Source organism: Camarhynchus parvulus, chromosome 4A (genome assembly GCF_901933205.1).
Source record: "Camarhynchus parvulus chromosome 4A, STF_HiC, whole genome shotgun sequence".
In the NCBI taxonomy this organism is placed as follows: domain Eukaryota; kingdom Metazoa; phylum Chordata; class Aves; order Passeriformes; family Thraupidae; genus Camarhynchus; species Camarhynchus parvulus.
In genome coordinates this window covers 11767403-11788608 of record NC_044600.1, presented here as the reverse complement: position 1 = coordinate 11788608, position 21206 = coordinate 11767403, and the positions used below count along the sequence as shown (strand labels likewise).

General features: G+C 45.7%; 1 protein-coding gene across 7 annotated transcripts in view; it reads right to left on the bottom strand.

Moving 5' to 3' along the window:
* The window catches only part of LOC115914919 (serine/threonine-protein kinase PAK 3), a 175969-nt gene that overhangs the window by 49016 nt on the left and 105747 nt on the right, over positions 1 to 21206 (bottom strand). The window lies entirely within an intron of this gene.

The window sequence follows — 21206 nt, the reverse complement described above, 5'->3', positions numbered from 1 at the left end:
TGTTGTTAATGCAGATAAGAGGTTGCTTCTATTTTGCCACATCTATCAGATTTTAAAGAACCTAATAAAGAGCCAGGTTAGTTCCAGAAATCATCAGCAATCATGCTGTCAGTCAGCACACAGTACATGCAATACAGTGTTAACAAACTGGATAGCAAGTGAAGAAGAGAGAAAGAACAACAAAATAACTCCAATGAGTTAAGAAGACAGGAAGTACTGGGGGATACCAAATACCAATACTCTGGAAATGCTAGATTGCTAGAAATAAAAGGCTAACAGACATGAGAACAGAGCCTTTACACTGATCTGCCCTTGAGGAGGAAAAGACAAGAAAACTGGAGGTAAAATAATTTTACTAAGTGGCAAAAAATGATGAAAAATGAGCAAGATGCTGTTGCCAGGGTCAGTATCTAAAAAAAACCCAACCCAGAACAGCTGATATATTGTCTGATCTCAGACAAAATGAACCTGTCTAAAGGCACTATTGTTCAGGCAAAATCATGAAGCAAAGATTAAATGCTCTGGTTACAAAGCTGTGCATCACCATGTCTGTGTGTGACTGAAGGGATAGCAGAGGTTCCCCAGTGAAAAGGGTGACAGCCCCAGACATGCACTGTAAGAATGTGACTAAAGGAACCCAGGGCACAAGGAGAGGCTGCCTGTAGTCTGGAGAAAGCACAGTACAGAGAGATATGCAAAAAGAGCAAGGCTCAGCTCAGAGCAAAGGGGTAAACACACACAGGAAACAGAATGCCTCCACAATGCAGTTCCTCCAGAATGTGAACAACAAGAGTGAAGGCAGTGAGGATGATCCTGTAAAAAGAAGGATCTCTGCAATAAAACCTCAGGAGACTCTCAATAGTCAGGCTCTGCACAAGAAGCTGCCAGCCCTTCTACAGCTACATTTGCTGCTCTGCCATTAAATCGAAGACGATTCTGACTCCAGCTGGATTGTAGAGCCAGCTGCAGTGATAAGAGGCAATCTTAGATGGGAGAAATGCCACTGAATACTGAAGATGTAGAATAAAAAAATGTTCTGAGATCAGTGAGCAAATACAAGCTGTTGATAAAAAAGCCCCTCACAAAATCAGAGGTATTATCACTTCAGCTTGACAGAAACTGACAGAACCATCCACTGCTTGGTAGCAGGACTGTGCAAAACATGACATGATAAACACATTTGATAAAGAAATATTATCATTGTTGTAGAAATTTACATCCCTGAAAGGCCTTAAAAAAAAAGAGGTTTTGATTAAAAATCTATAACAGAAAAGAAAGACCACAGAATACACTAAACCAATTAAAAGCCACACTAAATTACAGGCCACAAAGACCAACCACAATCTAAGAATCATCACTGAGTGAACTTATCTCAGTGAGGTTAATTCTTGGCCTGCATTTACCTCTGAGGCCTTTAAAGAAATTCTTGGAGCCAAAGATGTGATGAGCATCTTGAGCTGCAGCAGCTCTGCAGATTCTGAAGCCTGGGACCATCTGAGGCCATCAGCACACCCTGCAGTGCTCAGAGCCAAGCCCCTTCATCCCAAGGGTTTCTCTGCAGCAGTGGGTGGGGTCAGGGCCAGACGTGGGTCCCACCCCAGCCAAAGGGCTGCTCATCATCCCCCTGCTCTCCTAAGCAGGACAAGGCTGGAGGCAGCCACAGCCAGGAGCTGGGGACACAGCACAGCCCCACGGCCTCTCCCTGAGCTGGAGACCGACACCAGCCCTTGTCCCTTCAATCACTCAGAGAGGCTGCTACACAAAGCTGTTCTGCTACTGGCTTGATTTGTCAGCTCCTCCCTAATTTACAGCCTTGGGCAGATGCTTCCTTTTCCCTGCCCAGCCCTGAGGTACCAAAGTCCTACACAGCAGCTCACAGCAACACCAAGATGCCTCAGCAGCAAACCTAAGAGCAAGTATGGAAAGCCAGTGTCCCATTCCATTTACAGCTGATGCCTTACAGCTCACAAAGTGCATTTGCTCAGGCAGAAAAGGAGTCAGGAGCTACACTCCCAGGAATGTGACATGTCCATGCACATTTTACTAGTCACCAGCACTGTCTGGGTCACAAGCCAGGAGAAAGGACCACGAAAACAACCCTATGAAGTACTTCCACGGGATAATTGCCCCTGTTCTTCAAAGAGCATCAGCCTTCAGCACTTCCTGGTGGTCACTAATGGCAGCAAAGACATGCAGAAAGGGCAGCTTTACTGAATAACATGTGCATGTCCCAGTGGAAGAGAGTGCTTTAACACACCAAATTATCACCTAATTATAATGGGAGACTCCAAGTGATTTCAGAGTGTCACAGACCATTGCCTTGATAGGCCAGGTAGCTGCCTTCCCTTTACAAGACTACATGTCATGATATACCAGCCGGCACCATCCTCAGAACTTCTGTCAACAACATGCACCATTAGAGCGCCCCCGATCCTAGCAAAACAAGCTACAGCAAGAAAAAGTTACTCTTACTCCCCAGTCTTTGCCAGGACTGCTTGAGTGATTAGAGATCCACCCCAGCACAGAGATACACAGACCTAGGATAGGAGAAAGCTACAGTGGAAAACCAGCCCAGGATCTACTACTGTAAACGTTCAGACTTTTGTTTCCCCCTTGTGATAAATTTCAGAGAGAAACTTAAGAGCAGACTCCAGGAAAAGGCAATGACCACCCATACTATTTGCTTAGTCTTTATACCTGAATGGAAGTATCCACTCAATTTTAAGAGATGAACAGTTTTTTGCAAAATTAGTAATTTCTGGCACCTCAAGCAGCTTTTATTTGCCATCAGAAACAAAATAAACCAATAAAACCTTAATGTACTAGAAGAGAGAAAATATTTACCTTACATTAAGTAAACTTTTCCCATGGTGCAGGCACAACTGTAAACAGGAGGAAATGTTAAGAAGAGACATGGTGGAGGCTGTTTGCAACTACACACTTCAAAGCCAAAAGGGATAAGAAACTGCATCTTCTTCCTTCAGGAGTAAAGAAAAATTGTCACAAAGAACCACAAATTATTTACTAAAGTATGACGCCACAAGGAAACAAAACAAAACCTGAAATAATCTAGATGCAGACACTTCTAGAGATTCAAGAGAAACCAGGTAACAGTCCAGGGAAGACAGCTCTCTCCTGTATTATCTTTAATTCAATTCTGCTTATCAGCATCATCATTACAGCTAAAAGTGCAAAGACTTTAGCACATTTCAAGTCTTATTCAATTTCCACCACAGTATCTGAATAGACTCCAGTAATGTTGTATCAGATTTCTACGGACCCTTCCAATCTGCGAGCTAAACACTCCTTTAAGGACTAAATGAATTCAGCTTCCTTGCCTTTGTGAGGAAAAGCCCTGGCTGCCTGCCCTCCCTGTGACTCAGACACACTTGGCCCAGCCATGAGAAGGGCTGCACTCCCTCTGCTCCCACCCAAGTCAAGGGCATCTCTCAGGCTCTGCACGCTGAAAACCAGGCTGCCTGCCACAGGAGGCAAAGCCAAGCTGCCAGCTAATAAATGCACAAACCCTGGGAGGACACAAAGTGTGAAGGCCAAGCCTGTGGCTCAGAAGGAGCAGCCCTGTATCATTTTCTGGGCATGCCAGGCACATGGAAGTCCTGCTGTAGCAGTGGGCACACTTCTCCATCTCACCCTGGGACCTGCAAGTCTAATCTGGGCTGACACAGGATGGTGGACACAGAATGAGCCTCTGCTGGAAAATGTGGGCCATCACATCATGGTTTGTTACTATTTCACTATCTTCAAAGTCTGTTCAGCCTGCAACAGCTCCAACATAAATTCAACATTTTGCAGATCTTGTTCTGGTATTACTTCCTGTGTTTTAAAATATTTCTATCCCATTGTCTAGAAAATATTTTTATAGAATGCTAACACTTTGGGCATCTGAAGAGTGATTTATTTCAGGTTTATGAAGCCCTTCACCAGCTACAATTAAGAAATTCCAGTAATCTCAAAGGACTTCTGGAGTAATCAGTGAATTCTTATTAGCCAAATCACACACTTGTCTGTAGAGCAAGGGCCAGAATCCTGGGCTTTCCACTGCTGAAAGTCTCAGCCTTTTAGCCTAAATGAGAAAAGGTACTGAGGGCAGACTGTACACTCAGCCTGTGCCACACAGAACTCACCCTCAGCAGCAGAAGCTGAATGAAGCTGACCTGAGCCAGCCAGAGCACAGGCACCAGTCTGCAAAGAGCTTACAAATTAGGAAATCAATGCACAGAGATCAAATTGCCATTACAAATTGCCCTAATAAATCTATGGATGCAAAAATGATATAAATTAACAAACAAGCCGCCACCTCTCCCTGATATACACCTCGAGAGCCCAAACTCCTCCTTTTGCAACCCAGCATTCACCACCAGCAGTTTTAAGGTCCCCAGCTAAGAAATGCAACTGAAGTGCCCTGGTTCTGCCCCCTGTACACACAGCACCTAAGACATCAAATTTATATTCTGAATTTAATTGTACAAGCATCTCCTGTACTCCAGGGAACAGCAATCGCTGTCACTTGAAAACAATGACAGCAAAATCATCTTTTGCCCTAGTGTACTGCTGCACATGTTCACCTGCATATTCTGACATTTAAGTACTTGCCTATAGGTCTAGGAGCAAGTGCAGCTGGTCACATTCCTGACTGAATACTCTCCTGCTATGTACATTGATCACATCCCCTCTGCATGTTTGCAGACCCTGACACCCATTCCCCCAGTCTTCAGCTACACCTCTTTGCGGCTGATTTCTTTCAAAAAATTAATTTTACTACTGACATCCTCATAATTTCTTAATGGGAGCTAAGGCCTTTCAAATAGCCTTCAGTACCCAAATCAAATCCAAAATTCAGAAGGACTTTTCCCATCCTGTCTCCCTGTGCAGGAGCACAAGAGGAAATTACAAGAATCAGATGTTCTCCTCTGCTCTGTAACTGACTTATCATGGGGACTCTGGCCAATTGCATAATTACAATGTGCCTCCATTCCCTCATTTCTCAGTGGCTACAATTATGCTGTAACAAATCCCTGGTAACCTGGGACTGATCCTGTGCTTCAGATTCTGCCTCCTTGAAGGCATCTGATAGGAACAGGCCATGCTCATGGGAAAGGCAAAGTCTCTGACAGGAACTGGTCATTAATTTTTCAGCAAGTTACATGTCAGTGGCTTGAAAGAGAATTTTTTCATGGGAATATGCCACTGTTTGGGAAGGCTTCATCAGAAGGATGTGTCTCTGGAGAAAACAGAGAAGGAAGAGCATTTCTGTTCTCTTAAGGAGCACCTGAAGAAAGCCCAGAATTGGGGCTGGGAAACCTGGGTTCAGTGCAGGCACCAGCACTGTAGGTGCAAGGCAGGAGATCCAGATTCCCCAGAACAATTTTTCTAGTCCCCCATAAAACCTTAATAGCATTTCTTCTTTTCTCAAAAGCCTTAACAGATCCTGGTTCCAGGGAGATATCAAAGACAAAACTATTTCCTACCTGGCCTCACAATGGTGAGAGCTCAGATTCCACTTAACTCTTGAGAGATGCTGTGTACACACAGACATGTATCACAAGATGAGCTGTCATGAGTCCAAGGATGTCAGATCTCCGCTCAACCTCCCTCCCACAAAAAAACAACCTGCTGGCCACCTCCCAGGGATTCTGTGCAGATTATTAGTTCATTCATGACTGGTGAGTGCTTAGAAAAGGTAGAAGGTGAGGGACTGCTCATTATTCCCCATTGTTATGATGGCTATCTGACATACATGCCACAGGCAACTTGGATCTATCCTTTGTAGGAACCTGTGATGCTGGACTCAACACAAATCAGTTTATCCAAGCACAACATGTGAGTTATAACAAACAACTGATGATCTTGGCCTAGAACCTTTTAAAAGAGCTCTGGAGATGGGCACAGGGCCACACACCCTTAACATGCGCAGGCAGCCGTGTGACATCGCTGTGTCCCGTGAGACTCTTTGAAGCAGCCCTTCTGCCAAAAGCTCCTGTTCACCCAGAAACACTGGCACATAGGAAGATGTCTCTGTACTAAACCATTTCTGTGTAACATCTGCTGACTTAACTTAAAGTGCCACCAAAGGGATTTGGGATAACTTTCTTACTCCACAGCAAAAAATGCTGAGGCAGACATTCTTGCAACTTGGCTCTAAGGATGAGAACTCCCAGCAGAGGGGAGGAGAGGACCACCAGGATTTTGATCTACTGGAACTCATCAGCATTTCCTTCAGCTCTTTCACCCAGCTGACAACATGGAACACACTGGCCAGACTCTCCCTAGAAAACGACTTATCATAATCTAAACTGCAATGCATCTAAACTGTATCCTAACTCTTTCAGCAGCCAGTACTACTTAGTTTGACAAACCAATTGCACAAAACGGATCAAGGCAAAGGCTGGAATTTGCACAAGCATGTTTACACTGACTGTCTGCACCACTCAAAACAGGGGACTTATAAGCGAAACAGTCAGACTGCTCCCATTTTTCTGAGAAGCCCAGAACTTCCTTCCAGTACCTAAATGGGCTACAAGAGAGCTGGAGAGAGATGTTTTACAAGGACATGTAGTCACAGGAGGAGAAAGAATGGCTTCAAACTGATAGAAAGCAGGTTTAGATTAGATGTTAGGAAGACATTTTTTACTGTGAGGGCAGTGAGGCCCTGGCACAGGCTGCCCAGAGAAGCAGTGGTTGCCTCATCCCTGGGACTGTTCAAGATCAGGCTGGATGGAGCCCTGAGCAACCTGGTCTAGTGGAAGGTGCCCCATAGCAGGGAGGTTGGAACTGGATGGTCTTTAAGGTCCCTTCTAACCCAAACCATTCTATGATTCTATAATGAATGATTCCTCCTCCAACACTGACAGCACGGATCACCTTCAATTTTTTTTTAAGACAGAAGACCAAAGCAACATCCACTCTGCTGCCAAAGCTGTGCTTGCAGTTCTGAAAGGTGCTCCTGAGTTTGCCTTTCCAGCTGGCACATCAGCACAAGGCACAGACATCTCCAGCAACAAGTGCCCTACTGAGCAGCAGGCCCAGGCTGACTTCCATGGAGAAGAGATGCACTCCTGTCCAGCTGCAGCATCACCACCTGCCCCAGCAGAGAACACTGCAGCTGCTCTGGTGCCCCAGGAATTACACACCTGTACTCTTTACCTGCTGACCTCAGTAAAAAATTTGCTTTGATGTTCTGCTGGCAACAGCTGTCAAAAATTCAATTCATGTGTATGTATGTGCACAAATCAAAAATGAGTGTTTATCATTCAGTTTTCTCACTAATCTCCTTCTTACCAAACTCTGTGAATGTAGGACAATGCGACATTAAAAGGACTTAGCAAGATGATCAGTATGCAACACCTTTACTTCTAGGTGTGCAGCTGTCTACAATTTCTGATAATGCACCTTCCCAAAGGCTTTGGCAAAATATGTGTTTGCATTGCAGAACATCAAGAGACAGTGAGGCAATAAATCCATCCTGCATTCCAAGACATTAACAACTTGGCAAGTTGAGTGATAAAGAACCAATACAATTATGTATCATTAAGCTGCAACTAATAGTGGTAGGGAATGGATAAGAGCCTGCTGATTAGAAATGCTATCAAGGAAACTCTAAGATGTGGTATTAAGGCATGCATTGAAAATAGAACACAATTCATGCTTCTCCTAGAAATACTTAATTCTATTTCAAGCCACCACCTCTTGTTTTACTTGGCATGAGCACTTTCCACCATAAAAAGTTCTTTCTTCCATCAAGGATTTTATGAAGGAGTCAACAAATAGCATCTACCACAAAACAGAGAGCCTCCATGTCCTCTTTGTGAAAACAAAGCTTTTCTTACTCTTCCTTCAGAAAGACATACCAGCCTGATTAGAAAACACTTCCAGACCTCACTGCACAGCTCATTTGCTCTTTGTGCAAGGCCTCCACCTGAATCCATACCTGGAACTCCCTGGGAAAAAATTCCTGTGCTAAACATCTTATCCATAAATTTCTAAAGGATATGATGGGATTGAGTAATACAGCAGAGAAATTACTGCCCATTTCAGGTGCACATGGAAGGCAGTGGTCAGGTCCCATGGAAATCTATCTCCAGTTGCATGTGCCTCATCCATGTGGGAAGCAAATACTTCTACTCGTCTTCCAAGCAGAAGTTACTTAGACTTACTGAGGACATATACCTGGGACATCAGCTTCAGGGCCTGGCCAAGATTGACATCTTCACTACCAAGAACCCACCTAAATTCATGAATCATTCCGTATTTTTAACAGGTTGCCCAGAAAAGTGGATGCCCCTATTGTGGAAGTGTTCAAGGCCAAGGTGGTTGGGACTCTGAGCAAGCTGCTCTCCTGAAAGGTGTCCTTGCCCACGGCAAGGAGTTGGAACCAGATGACCATTAAGGTCCCTTCCAACCCAAGCCATTCTCTGATTCTGTGACACTACACGACTGAGACAGCTCCTGGTGCTTCCACAGACCATTCAGGTTCTGGCCTCCAAGACCACCACAGCAGTAGTTAAACAGTGGTTCTGGTACCTGGTATATGAAAAAATTGGAAGCTGCTGAAGGATTTGGGACTGCATTCCTTTAAGTCTGAAACAGGATTCACATCAGATAATACAAATCTCTGATGACTTGTGAGCTGAAGAGGAAAGCTGCTCTGCCCCTTCAGCTCTGACTAGTTCCACTGACTTCTGTGGCATAGAAGTCTGAGGGAAAAAATGCACAGACCCTGTCCTAATCTATCTTCTAATCCCACAAAACATTTCCATGTGGCCAGTATCTGAAAAGCCACCAAGACAGAATCTGTGCCAGTTTTCTGGGCTTTTACATCCCCAGCTCAGCAAAGTCTCACATCAGTTGAAAGCTGGGCCCTATCAGAAGGTGAACGTTCAGCATTTCTGATGGAACTCAGCCATGATTATCTGGGTAATCATTATACTCTTTCAGCAATTATCATCAGCACTAATATAACTTTGGCTGCTGCAAACTGTAAGAGTGTCTTGATCTAATTTACATCCAGGGGTGTTATACCATAAAGTGCAACATATGATCCCAGTCTGACAAAACTGATACTGAAGACTGTGTAAATGGAGATGAATATGGATCACTTCCCAAGTCTTTGCAGAAGGTTTGTTTGCCCTCAAAACCAAGTTTCCATTCTTCCAAAGACTGCATAGAGAGCAGAACCGTGTATTCTTTCCACTGTCTATAAGGAAGCACCTCCAGGGTTGAAGCCCTTTTCTGAGTAACTGGCCTATGCCTGCAGTGATCTGAAAATGCCTGTCCCAAGAACTCTTGAGAAATGAAATCTTGTGAGAGGGAAAGAACTTTGAAGGCAGCCACAGAAAGGAAGAATGTGTGCCGGAAGACAGTAGAAATCCTGAGACCATGTTCTGATTGGAAATGCCATCTAGGATGTCACATCAACGCAAGAATTGATGCATTATTAAACACAGCTATTTTATAAACCCCAATGCTGTAAATTAAATGAAAAGCTGAGGTCAGACCACATAATTGAAGGCAGAATTTGCCCAATGATCATTGTTTTTCATAAGGAGTATCCTCTAGGCTAGAAGGTGTGTCATGACACCCCAAGGTAGTTAACTCAGACTAAGAAAATGGTACTGACAAACAATTTTTTTGCTGACGGTAATCTCTGCCAGGTCCTCTCTGTGAGAACTCTGACACAGGCTTGGAAATGCATTCAGATCCCAGAAGTTCAACTGCAAAACAATTGAACACAGGGCAAGACACACATCCTCTGTATCTAAGACTTAGCTGGGATGCTGCTTAAAGTTTGTTCATTTTCCCCTGCTCTCTCAATTCTAACCTGGTTATATGCCTAGAAATTAAAGCTAAAGGGCAGAGAGATAATGTTTCTCCCAATGTGACAGAAAAAAACCCACAGAAAACCTGGCTTCCCCTGAATTATCAGGCCAGAGTTGCAATTGCATTTTCACTTGTTTTATTAGACCCATAAAACACCACTTGTGCTGAATGGGTGCAGGGGGAGATACTCCAAGTACTGCTCAAACTTAACAAGAGCATGGGCAAGCCCTTGAGCTGAGGGGAACCTTCTGGAATGCCACCAGCACAAGCACAGTGTGGCAGTAATTCAGGCCCTACCCTCTCTCTTCGGAGTGTGAGGCTCAGACATTAACACAGAAATGCAGCTCCACAGGCTGTGGGATTCTGGGTACCAGAAATTCTGCTCAGGCAAAGCACAGGGAAGGGAGAGCCCAGAGGAAGAGTCTCTAAGATGTGGTTCCAGCATCCACAGCTGGCCTAAATTTTACTCCATGCCAGGAAGCAGCTCCTTTCTCACAGATAGCTGCTGTTACAGAGCACTGACATCCACCATGGAGAAACTGGGCATGCAATATTAATGGCTTCAATGAGAAAATCAGGAACCCACATCAAAGCAGACAGTTGTTTTTATAATATTTGGCTTTAAAATTAAGTGCAAAAGGGAAGGTGTTACACTCAGCTAAGCATGTTTAGCGGACTTTGCTTTTAAAATGTAATTCTGCAGCTTTTAAACACACATATATATGCAGAATGACCCCTTAAGGATCGGGGAAAGCTGCTGTCACCTGTAACTCAGCAAATCACAAGTCACATGAAGAAACAAAAATCAATGCTGCTTTGAAATTTAGCCTGGCAGGGAAACAAAAGATCAAAACTACCATAACGAATGGCTGATGAAAAGTCAGTCAATGGGAAGACCTGCTTTGGCCATGGTTTCTCTCAAACATGGTCATCACCTTGGAATTTGAGCCCAAACATTCTCATCTGCACTACACTGAGACCCTGCACTGAATACAACAGATGCAAAACAATAATCCAAATAAATTAGTACACACTTATTTGCTAGAATTTTTCCAGTAACAGAAAATTACAAAATAAGATAATAAATTAATCTAATTTAGAAATCGTCCCTTCTCCATTAAAACACAGACATTGGACCACACTACACAGAGCCTACCTGCACCAACAGTCAGTACAGATAAAACATGGATGCAAATACTGTCAGCCATGTAATCTCCATAAGGAGACTCTTGCATTTGGGGATCTAATAAATTAAGGACAAGTACAAAGGATAGAAATGTTATCTTGAGGATATAGTGGTTATTACTGGTGTCCCTTTTGACTGGAGCAGGGACTGCTCAGCCATAGCTAAGTTTCCACAAACGGGCACAGCCTGATCTGAGCTCTCTGCCTGCACTCTAAGCAAGTTGATGCATGTTGCTGCTCTGAGAGCTGCAAAAGCATGTGAGTGCAGCACTGTGCCCACGCCAGCATGACCTGCAAGGAGTCCATCATAGCCCTGTCCTGCTGACAGCCACGGGTGTCTGTCACCTCCAGCCGGGAAGACACATGCTCTAGCACTGCCATAAACCTGGCATGATGCTAACAGTGAAGTCTTCATGTGATTTTAAATGTTTCTCTAATAGTTCTGCCACTTTAGCACCCACCCACAGAGAGGACCTGACATCTTTTTAAGTAGTTTGTTGAGACACTACAACTTGATGACTCAACTTAGTTATTCGTCTTAATCTGCAACAGACTCAGAGCTGTTCAGTAAAATAAGCATGGGCTATTTCCCCTCAGAGCAGGTGGAAGATGGAGTCAACAACTAATACACCTGCTCTACTTTCCTCAGTTACCTGGTTTCATTTTGAATCAAACCCTGTCTATCTTCTGCTTCAGCCCGTCTTACACACGTGCAGCCTCCCTGCCTTCACTGGTGCTCGGGCCAGACAGTCTGAAATTACATCACTGGCATCTTGCTGCAGCTTAGATGGCATCATCTCAGGTTACACAGGACTGGGAGAGACCCACTGGGTCACCAAGTACAGCCCCTGCTGTCCAGGCAACCACGTCACCTAATCCCTTTGTAAGTGAATCAAAAATAGTTATGAACCATACCTCACTGGGCACACCCCAGGCTAGCCATAAATGACATACTGTGGTGTAAACTGACTTGGGAAAAAGTGCACAGACACATCCAAGACAAATTAGAAACTGCAACAAGCAGGGAGGCAGCTTAGTCTAATGGCCAGGGCATGAGACAGGCAGCACAATGGTTGGGTCCTGCTGCTGGCTCTTGTTTTTCCCTGTTCCACCCATAGTGCCATTACTCCATTCCTCAGCTTCCTCGGGGCTGAGACCAAGACAACATTGTCCCTCCTTCCTTCACAGATTGCTTTGAGTATTATGACAAAAAGAGGGGCACAAGAACTAAATATTTTTATCCACTTAATCTCCCCAGCAGGTTTTTAAAGCCCATTTCAAAGCCCTCCTTTGCAATTCAGTCTGTGGATAATTTGCTACCTGCATCTCCATAAAGTTTAACCTGTCATAGCCTGACAAAGGTGTAATTTCATCCCCAGGCTCTTCTGACTTGAGACTGTGGAGCTTCTCTTTGTGGATAAAGTATCAAAGCAATAGCTCTGAGACAACAGCCCTTTGCATCTCACAACCCACGTATTATTCTCCCTAAACACAGTTTAACTGGCCAGAATCAAAACTTTTTCTCTCCCCTCATGCCTCCTCCCCACCGTGCACACAAACATAGATAAAAGCAGCAGACAGAGACACAGAGAGAGGATGGTTTATCCCACAGACAGGATTACTGCATCATGATGTAATGACCTTGTTCAGGAAAGAAAAAGGTTAGTTATATATCAGCCTGAGCTGTAAAAATACCAGTTCCTTTTCAAAACAAGGTAAAATAATGTCCATTTAAAGGTATTCTTAAGAAAACATGAAACACTTGTCCGGTGAAGGGGAGAGAGAAGGAGCACAGCCCAAGTGGCCTCAGGATAACCCCTCTGCAGTCACATGTAACACATTGAATCAAACAAGTAGCAGTGCTCCTCTGCCAACTATGCATGGAAAGGAGTATGCTGCTTTCTACCTGTTTGTATGTTCAGACATACAACAGTTCTTTCTGTACCCTACAAAGGTACATGGCAAAAAGAGCCATTTCTGTTTCACTTCAAGTGCAAAATGCTACGCAGCCAACTGTTTCAGTTGCTCCTTGTGAAAACTTTACATTTGTACTTGTTTTCTTCCACTTCAGAACAACTGGAGGGAGGAAGGCCATATGCTGCCTTCATATGAAGCAATCCCATGTAAGAATAATTCAAGTCCATTATTCTTTCTTTTTAGACAACATTTAGTGAAGCTTTGGTCATGACTAAAACTCCAAGGCTGAGCTAATCACATTTGTGACTACAGGTTCCTCAAAGGGACTTATTTCTAATGAATTTTCAAATGCTTTGAAAATAATAGGTACAGTATTCACCACTGAAAACAGTAAAAGAATACTGATGCCACTGCCCCAGTACAGCACACTTATTTCACTGCACTGCTGATATTCTGCTGAAGTGAAGTGCATTTTATTAAAGCCAATATTTACCAACAGATACTACAGTTGCAAAAGTAATATAGTCCTTCCATGGAAAAATAGACTTCCAACAGGAAATACAAGGCATTTGGCAAGTCTTAGCCTGCCAAGGGCAACTGCTCCATGTCCTGTTTCCAGGACAAGAAAGCCCTCCAGTTACTCCAGATTCTTCCAGTGGTGAATGCTGAGCTTGTCTGGTAAGTTTTCCGAGCCCAGTGGAAATCCTAAAGCAGACACAGAAAGCTCTGAGTCTGAATTGGCACCAGATGCTTTAGAAAACAAGTGATTTTCATTTTGTTACAGGAATATGAGAAGGCCAAAATGCTTTATTTGTCAGCACAGGAACAGCCACTCATCTAAGAGCATGAATATTCTGTTGAAGTTGTTATAAAATCAGACTCTTCCAAGGAAACCCTGCACTGAGTAACAGTGCCATGTGCCAACTTACAGTGCTCTCTACACGTGTATGAGACAGGAAATGTATTTTCTGTAGCAGATGAACAGCAATGACAGCCTTCAGACTAGAGTATGGAATATCATTTGCATCAAATTCCAATCTCTCAAGGAGCAGCCTACAGTATCTCCCTACTAGCTCAAAGACTCCATACAAAGGCCAACTCAACATCATACATCTACTGCAGTGTATCTTCTCAATTAACTAAGGAAAAGTGTATTAGGCATATATCAAAACTGCATTGCAGCTACAGCTGCCAATTACTTATGGCAAAAGGGAGGCTGATTCATCCGACTGTATGTGGGCCTTGGCTGGAGTTTTCCCAAAACGCAACAAGAAAGAAGAAAACCTCAGTGAACCTCCCCCTCATTCCCACTCCTTCCTCCCCCACAAATCACAGTCAAGAGGCCTGTGCTTGCAAAAGCAGCATTTCCTGGAGGATTCTTTCTTCAAATCGCTCCTTTTCTAAATTCAGACAAAACACACAACTCAAAATCCATCTGCATATGGTATATACGCATACAAGGACACCTCTCCCAAACACTTACAAGCAAAAGGCAAAGCAAAGGGTCTGAAGCGCCTTTAAACCCTCAGTGCCCAGGGATCCCCACATCTTCCACTCCAGATCTCACAGCATTCCGAGGCCACTTGTGCACAGTGCAATGGCTACCTGACAACACTTGGCTTGGCACCAGCCTGCAACAGCTGAGCAGGGACTGGGGGGGCTTGTCTTTCTGCTCACAGCAGTCACAGAACAGAACACTTCTGCTAAGCACAAGCACATCCTGAATCCAGACCTTTTCACAAGCTTCCTGTGTCAGATGCATTTAACACCTAATGTATCACAAGTGGCAATTCTCCATCCAGCATGTCCCTCCTTCACTTTGCGTCTCTCAAATGAGCCTTGTGGCCTCAGGGGTGCCAGGGCTCTTCTCTCCCTGGCACTGCTGGATGGAAATTGCTCTTATTAGTTGCCATGAACCCATTTAGGCACCTACTAGCCTAGGTTTTCAAGATGTCCAGCCACACCAACACAACTATTCCCCACAGTGAGTTCCGGACACAAAACTTCAATCATGTTTACTTCTAACTGCTATCTTTCATTGCTCTGACAGCACCCTACTGATGACCTTGGGCATCTGACTTCATCCTTTTGTTTCCAGTGTGTTTGACATGAGTCAACCTGGCACCCAGCCCCCCTGGAGCAGTCAGACCCTGCCTTAACACATCTCTGCTTTTTTTCCAGGCCTGACTTTTAGGCATTTATTGTAGATCTTTGAAACAGTTTTCACAGAAAATATGCTTTGAGATCCTCAGAGTGCAGAATAATACTAGATGCATGCACCTACTGCTCACTGCCTTCTGGCACCAACATTCAAAATTCCAGTGAGCACAGAAGGGAGCTTGAGCTGCCTCTTCCATGGCAAGGGGGATCAGGAGTCAGACACAGCCAGCTCCATGGATCACAACACAACACCCCACCAGCACTGCAGGGCAGACCAGTGCAAGGTGTCTTCTGCCTAATGACCACACCAACCAAAGCCATCAGCCTGATGAGAACTTGTGCTTTAGAGGCTGTTGGATTATGCAAGAGCACAACGTTTTCCTCTCCTTGCCCAAAAGCCAGTCCTATTATGGGTTGATTTTGGGATTATGTTTACCAGACTGCTTGTGGGTACATCGGCAGCTATGTGTGATTCCTGTTTCAGTACACAAGCAATTACAGTCAGGATAGATGCAACCCTCAAACAGTCACATGTGTTCAGGTATACCCATGAGGGCAGGCTCTGCCATTCTGCTGAGATCAGCAATGCAAACAACATGAAATGCAGCTCAAAAAGTACTCAAGAATCAGGTACCAGATCTCCTGTGCCATGTGTGGGCCTGAAAACTTCATCCACATGCCGCTGGGTTCACTAATGGAGAGGAAAGAGAGCTTACCAAACCAAGGACTTAGAACTGGAAAACTACCTTGTAACCAGTTGCTTCTCCTTACTACATGAAGAAGACTGGCATTCACCTTGAGTGTCCACAGTGCTCCACAGACCATGGGAGAAGACAAGGCATGTCCTGAAGATCAGGTTGTTCAAAAGCTCTGTTCACATTACAAGTTATGGCATAGAAATGCCCCCTAATTGGAGATGCTTTGTGGACAATTTACTTCAGAAACACACAAAGAGAGCAGAGGTTCCAGCATTTCAGTATCACAATAGATTTCAAGAACAACCTCTGTGTGTGAACTGTCAATATACTGCAGAAAAGAATAAGACTCCACTCTCAGCTTACTCCTTCTGAAATGCTAACCATTATTCATTAGTGCCCCTAAAGAGGGGGATTCTGCATTCCCCTAGTGCAAGAAGTGGAGAGAGAAGAAAATGGAGAGAAGTTGTAGCACAGGCCGTAGGGCAGAAATTAAAGGAGAAGACTATCCCCACAGACTGCCACTCTAGATACTTCCAAATATTACCCCACCTCTTTCTGGTCCATTCATCCTACAAAGTGCAAGGCACCTTCCTCAAAAATAAACAAATCAGGGAGCAAATTCTGTCTGTTTTAGTCTTTTACTAGAAATCTCCCTTCTTCCCAGCTTGAATTCTCTGGAAGGAAGAAAGAGTAAGAGCACAGCACAGCTGATGTACCCCACATCTGTAGGAAATGCCACCCTGAGCTGCCTAGGCTTGCTAAAGAGATCAAACGTGGATGTAAGCAGCTCTTTTCTGGAGCAGGCATCGTTTCAGTTGTTAAAATATTCATGCACCAATAGGAGCTGTGGTATCAATGTCTGCCCCTGATATGAACAAACCTGAGCTTAAAGCCTGACAATCTGTGTTATGCAGAGTGGAATCACAATTAAAAGCCTTTCCCAAGCCTCCATTTCTGCAAACACACACATGACAGTTTTTCTGGTGACACATCAAGAGCAACCCAAATCCAAGCCCACAATCTTCTGCCTGTGAGGGCAGGAGACTTTAAAAACAGCTTTAGCAAATGCCCAGGATTTTAATTGTGTGCCAACAGTTTTTCCCTCTCAGGTTTACCATGCGCCAGCAGCCCTGTGGTTCATCTGGGGAGTGGCTGGATGCACCTGATAAATATGAGCTGGCATCTGGGCACTGCAGGTTGAATCAAGACTCTCTGCAGGGAAGCGCCTAGAAAATTTCTGATCTGGAGGATTTTCTCCTTCACAATAGGGAATAGAGAAGTAGCAGACAGAAAATGGAAAACATTAGGCCTTTCACTCCCCTCAAGAGACACAGAGAAGTACTTTCCAGGGCTGTTTCTAAATAGGGAAACTGATTTTCTGATGCCAGCAAATGGACAGAGGCTGGGGGTGAGGGTACAACTGCTGCCCCTTCAACAACACTGTCTGGAGAAATGAGTCCACCCAGGTGACATGGCAAGAAATGTTTAAATGTTTTAGTACTGCCCTCGTCACACGCAGCGAACTGTGCATACACCCTGCAGAGCAACACTGAGCCTGCTATGGTGCCAGAGCATTTTCAACACTTGAGGATTAGAGAGGAAATGAGAATGGTTTGGCTCTGGAGTCTGTGCTGTACTGCAGTGTTGAAATGGTAGTTTGTTTCAGGCTTATGGGCATCTATGGCTGGACAAAAATGACATTGCAGTACCTTGAGCTGTGGCAAAGCAAAGCATGTGCAGGAGGAGCAAGCTGGACCACAGCACACAGCTCAGTGGTCCATGTGCCAGGCGTCACTTTCAGAAGTCAAAGGGTCACATCCAAATGTTTGTTTCCATTCCCTGAGAAAGCACACTTTTGCCACCAGGACAATAAACAAACATGAAATTACCCAAAGATTCTTTGTGTATGTTTTGGATCCAAACTGCCTTAATCTGCTTCTAAAGGAAATAAGAAAGTACATATGATCAGAGCAGAGCAAAGGATGTGTATCCAACCTTACCTCTGCCATTCCCCAACTTTGACCCTTACAGTGCTGCATCAGCACCACACCAAGCCCCAAATCCAGCACGTGGAGGCACTGAATACTCTTCCAACTGTGGAACTGGCAGCACAGACTCCAGGGCAGAGACATGCTTTGCTCTGCATCACTCAAGACTCAGTCACATCTGTTGGTACACTACTAGATAAGCATCTGACAATAAAACTAATGTTGGGAAATGAGCACACTGAATATATAACAACACAATTTTACCCTTGAACACTTAATGCACACAGCCATAACAGTAAGCCTTTAGAGCAAAACAAAGCAACATTCACAACAGAGGTTTCCTAACTGAGCAGGACATGCCCCTCTTTAAGAGGGACATGATTTCCAAGTCTGCCTCTGGAAGGAATGATACAAGACAGGACATCAGAGCACCTGGATGTGCACCTAGCCCAGTGCTCCAAGAGCCAGACTTGCAGGTAGGGCTGGTGCTATATGCTGACAAAAAGATCCTCCCAACCCAGAAGCCAACAACCTGGAGCACTTGTAGGCCTGTCTGTCCCCTGCCCAGGGCTTCCTGGGGTCAAGAGCTCCAGAAAAGGGGGACATGAGACTGCATCAACAACATCACAGGCTTCCTGGATGCCTGTCAGCAGCACTGCCAGGGTGGATGCCATGGTGCTTGTCCAGAGTAAGGTGCACCCAACCTGCCACCTCCCACACCACCTGAGGCAGTGAGTGCCACCTTGCAGCCCAATTCCCTGCCTCAGAAACCCAGGAAGCCAACTTACAAACAATGCACTGTCAGGGCTAAGTTGGAGCAGTGCAACTGAACAGGCAAAATGAGAATCCTTTGGCAATCTCCAACAAAGCACACTGACACTCTTGCTGTTCACTGCATACAAGCCACAGCTGCTGATGTTCACCAGGAAACAATCTGCAGCACTGAGACTATCCACTAGCAAACCATACAATTTTATCATATTTTTCCATTATAAAATTACTGCTAGGAGCAGGAGACAACCAGCGACAGCAGTTCTGAGAGAAGACATTCACATCAGTGTCTCTACCTGTGCTGACCCCGGCCCAGTGAAACCTACTAATTACCACTCAGCCTAGTGTCATTCTTCAAGTAACAGAAAAATCAAAGCAAACATAAGGGAAGATCCACAAGCTCAACTATTTGTGTCTGAAAGGTAAAAGGCAAAATAGAGGTACAGGGAGAAAATGCTAGCTAAATACAAAATAGCACTAGTGAATGAAAAAGTTTATTTCTGCAGGTGAAATTCATGTTCTTCTCTCTCCTTTCTACCGCTGCCATCCCCATTAAGTTCTTGGAGAAAAGCTTCAAGCACCTTTGGCATGAGCTAAGGATGGTAATGAAAGAGGAAGGTCACAGTGAGCTTCTGCCTGCCCACTGTGCAGCACAGCAAGAAGAGAAATCAGTACTCAAACCAGAGAAGCACGAAGTGACAGCACTGTTAATGTCCCAAAGTCACAGGGAGTCCAACCAGAGCAGCAGCGGAAGCCAAATCTGGCAACATCTCCCCTGCGACCGGTTCTGTGCAGGCATGGCTAAAATGAAGGAGGAGCCGCAGGCAGATCTGAAAGACCTTCAGATTCCCAGCTGGTTTTGATCCCAGAACACAGGCAGCTCCAGGGACGCTTGGATCCACAGTCACAATTAAAGTATTAAAAGAAAAAGAGAAGAAAGCTTCAGGCAAAGGGAACAGGAACTGAAAATGGGACTATCCCCACAAACCAGCTCTCCTCTAGGAGCAAATGCTGCCAGGCCAGTAGATGGCTAACACAAGAGCTGGATTTGCTATGGCCAACAATATGTTGCAGAGTTGAATGTGTCTGATCTATCTCTGGAATTGTATGTACAAAACTTGCAAAGAAATACAGGGGGTTGGAGGAAGACAACCTCTTGTGCCCAATTTTGTTTTTCTAGTCTTTGTGAGTCAGCCCAAGACACACAGGACAATCTAGACTCCAACTGCCACATGTTTTCTGAGTTTTGGTCAGATCCTTACAGAGGAATTGTTCTGTCAACAGTCTACCTGGAAAGGTAAAGTTCTCTTCCCAGTAGTCAGCAGTAAAATGCTCTCCAACTTCTGGGAAACCCTCCTACACAGTCTCACTGGGCCTGTGAGCTTAGAAGGCACAAACCCCCCATCAGTCCCTATGAAAAGGCAGCACGTTCGTGTTAGAGCCCTGAGGTGAACGAGGCCCAAGTCCAGGGCCTGTGACAACCAAAGCAGCTCACCCTGGGTATTGCCTCCTGCAGCACTGCTGCCACAGCTGTTCTCAAACTGTTGCTGCTGCAAGTGGTGGCCCATGAAGCCTGAAACTTAATCCTGTAACAGGAGCTCCTGAGACTTACTTTTAGTTATCCAGAGTCACTCAGTGAAGAAATGCCATCCATGCACATCTTGCTTCAGAGAACAACCTCCTGTGCAGCCCAGAGGCAGCTGCTTGCAGCCCCCCACCTATGAAGCCAGCCAGCCCCCAGCCCCAGCACCGTGCCTGTCCACCAGCTCCTGCACCCAGTTCCACACTCAAGGAATGCAGCTCCAACCCATGCAGCTCCACACAGCCACAAGCATCACCCTCCCTCACCAGCCATGCTCACCGCAGAACACCGGCTCAGGGCAATCCTTCCCCTCCATGCACATGACCTGCCATGGCAACCATCACTCCCTGGCCTCGAACAACGCACCTGTCCATGCGCCAGACCTACAACCCATTACCCCTGACCCCTGATGTACACCGCATTCTGATCACATCGTTGGGTAACCGGTGACTGGAAGGCCGAGGCTCCTCTGCAGCCATGTGCCACACTTCCACTTCCCCTGGCACAGCGTCCTCCTCCCGGGTGGCTCCGGAGCTGCGCCCGAGCCCCTCCTCCCCGCCTGACAGCCACAGAGAAGGAGGATTCACTCGAGAGGAGCCAGGGGAGCCGGAGCCGTCACCCATCTCTCCCGCTCGGGCAGGCAGGCAGCAGCCTGGCTCCGGCCCTCCCGACAGCCCGTCCTCCTCCCCCTCCTCCTCGCTCCATGTCAGCCCGAGACTCGCTCAGCAAAGCCCCTGCTGATCTCCGGCCTCCAGGCTCCCTGTGCAGGCATCCCCGACCGTGCCCAGCAAGACAAGAGAAAGCAGCGTCCCCTCTCGGGCAGCCCCGGCGCCGGCTCGGATCCGGGCAGGTGGGGCATCAGCGGCACGGAGCCTTGACGGGGATTTGCCAAACCCTGCACACAGATACCCAGGCTGTTCGCTGCTGGCACACGCCGTGCCCACGCCGCAAACGGATGGGCGCGGGGAGAGGCAAAATCCAGCCCCTCGACACCCCTCGGGCTGCAGGGCCCCAAACAACCCCGCTCCTCCCAGCCTGGGCCCACCATCTCTTTCAGATGCTGCTCGC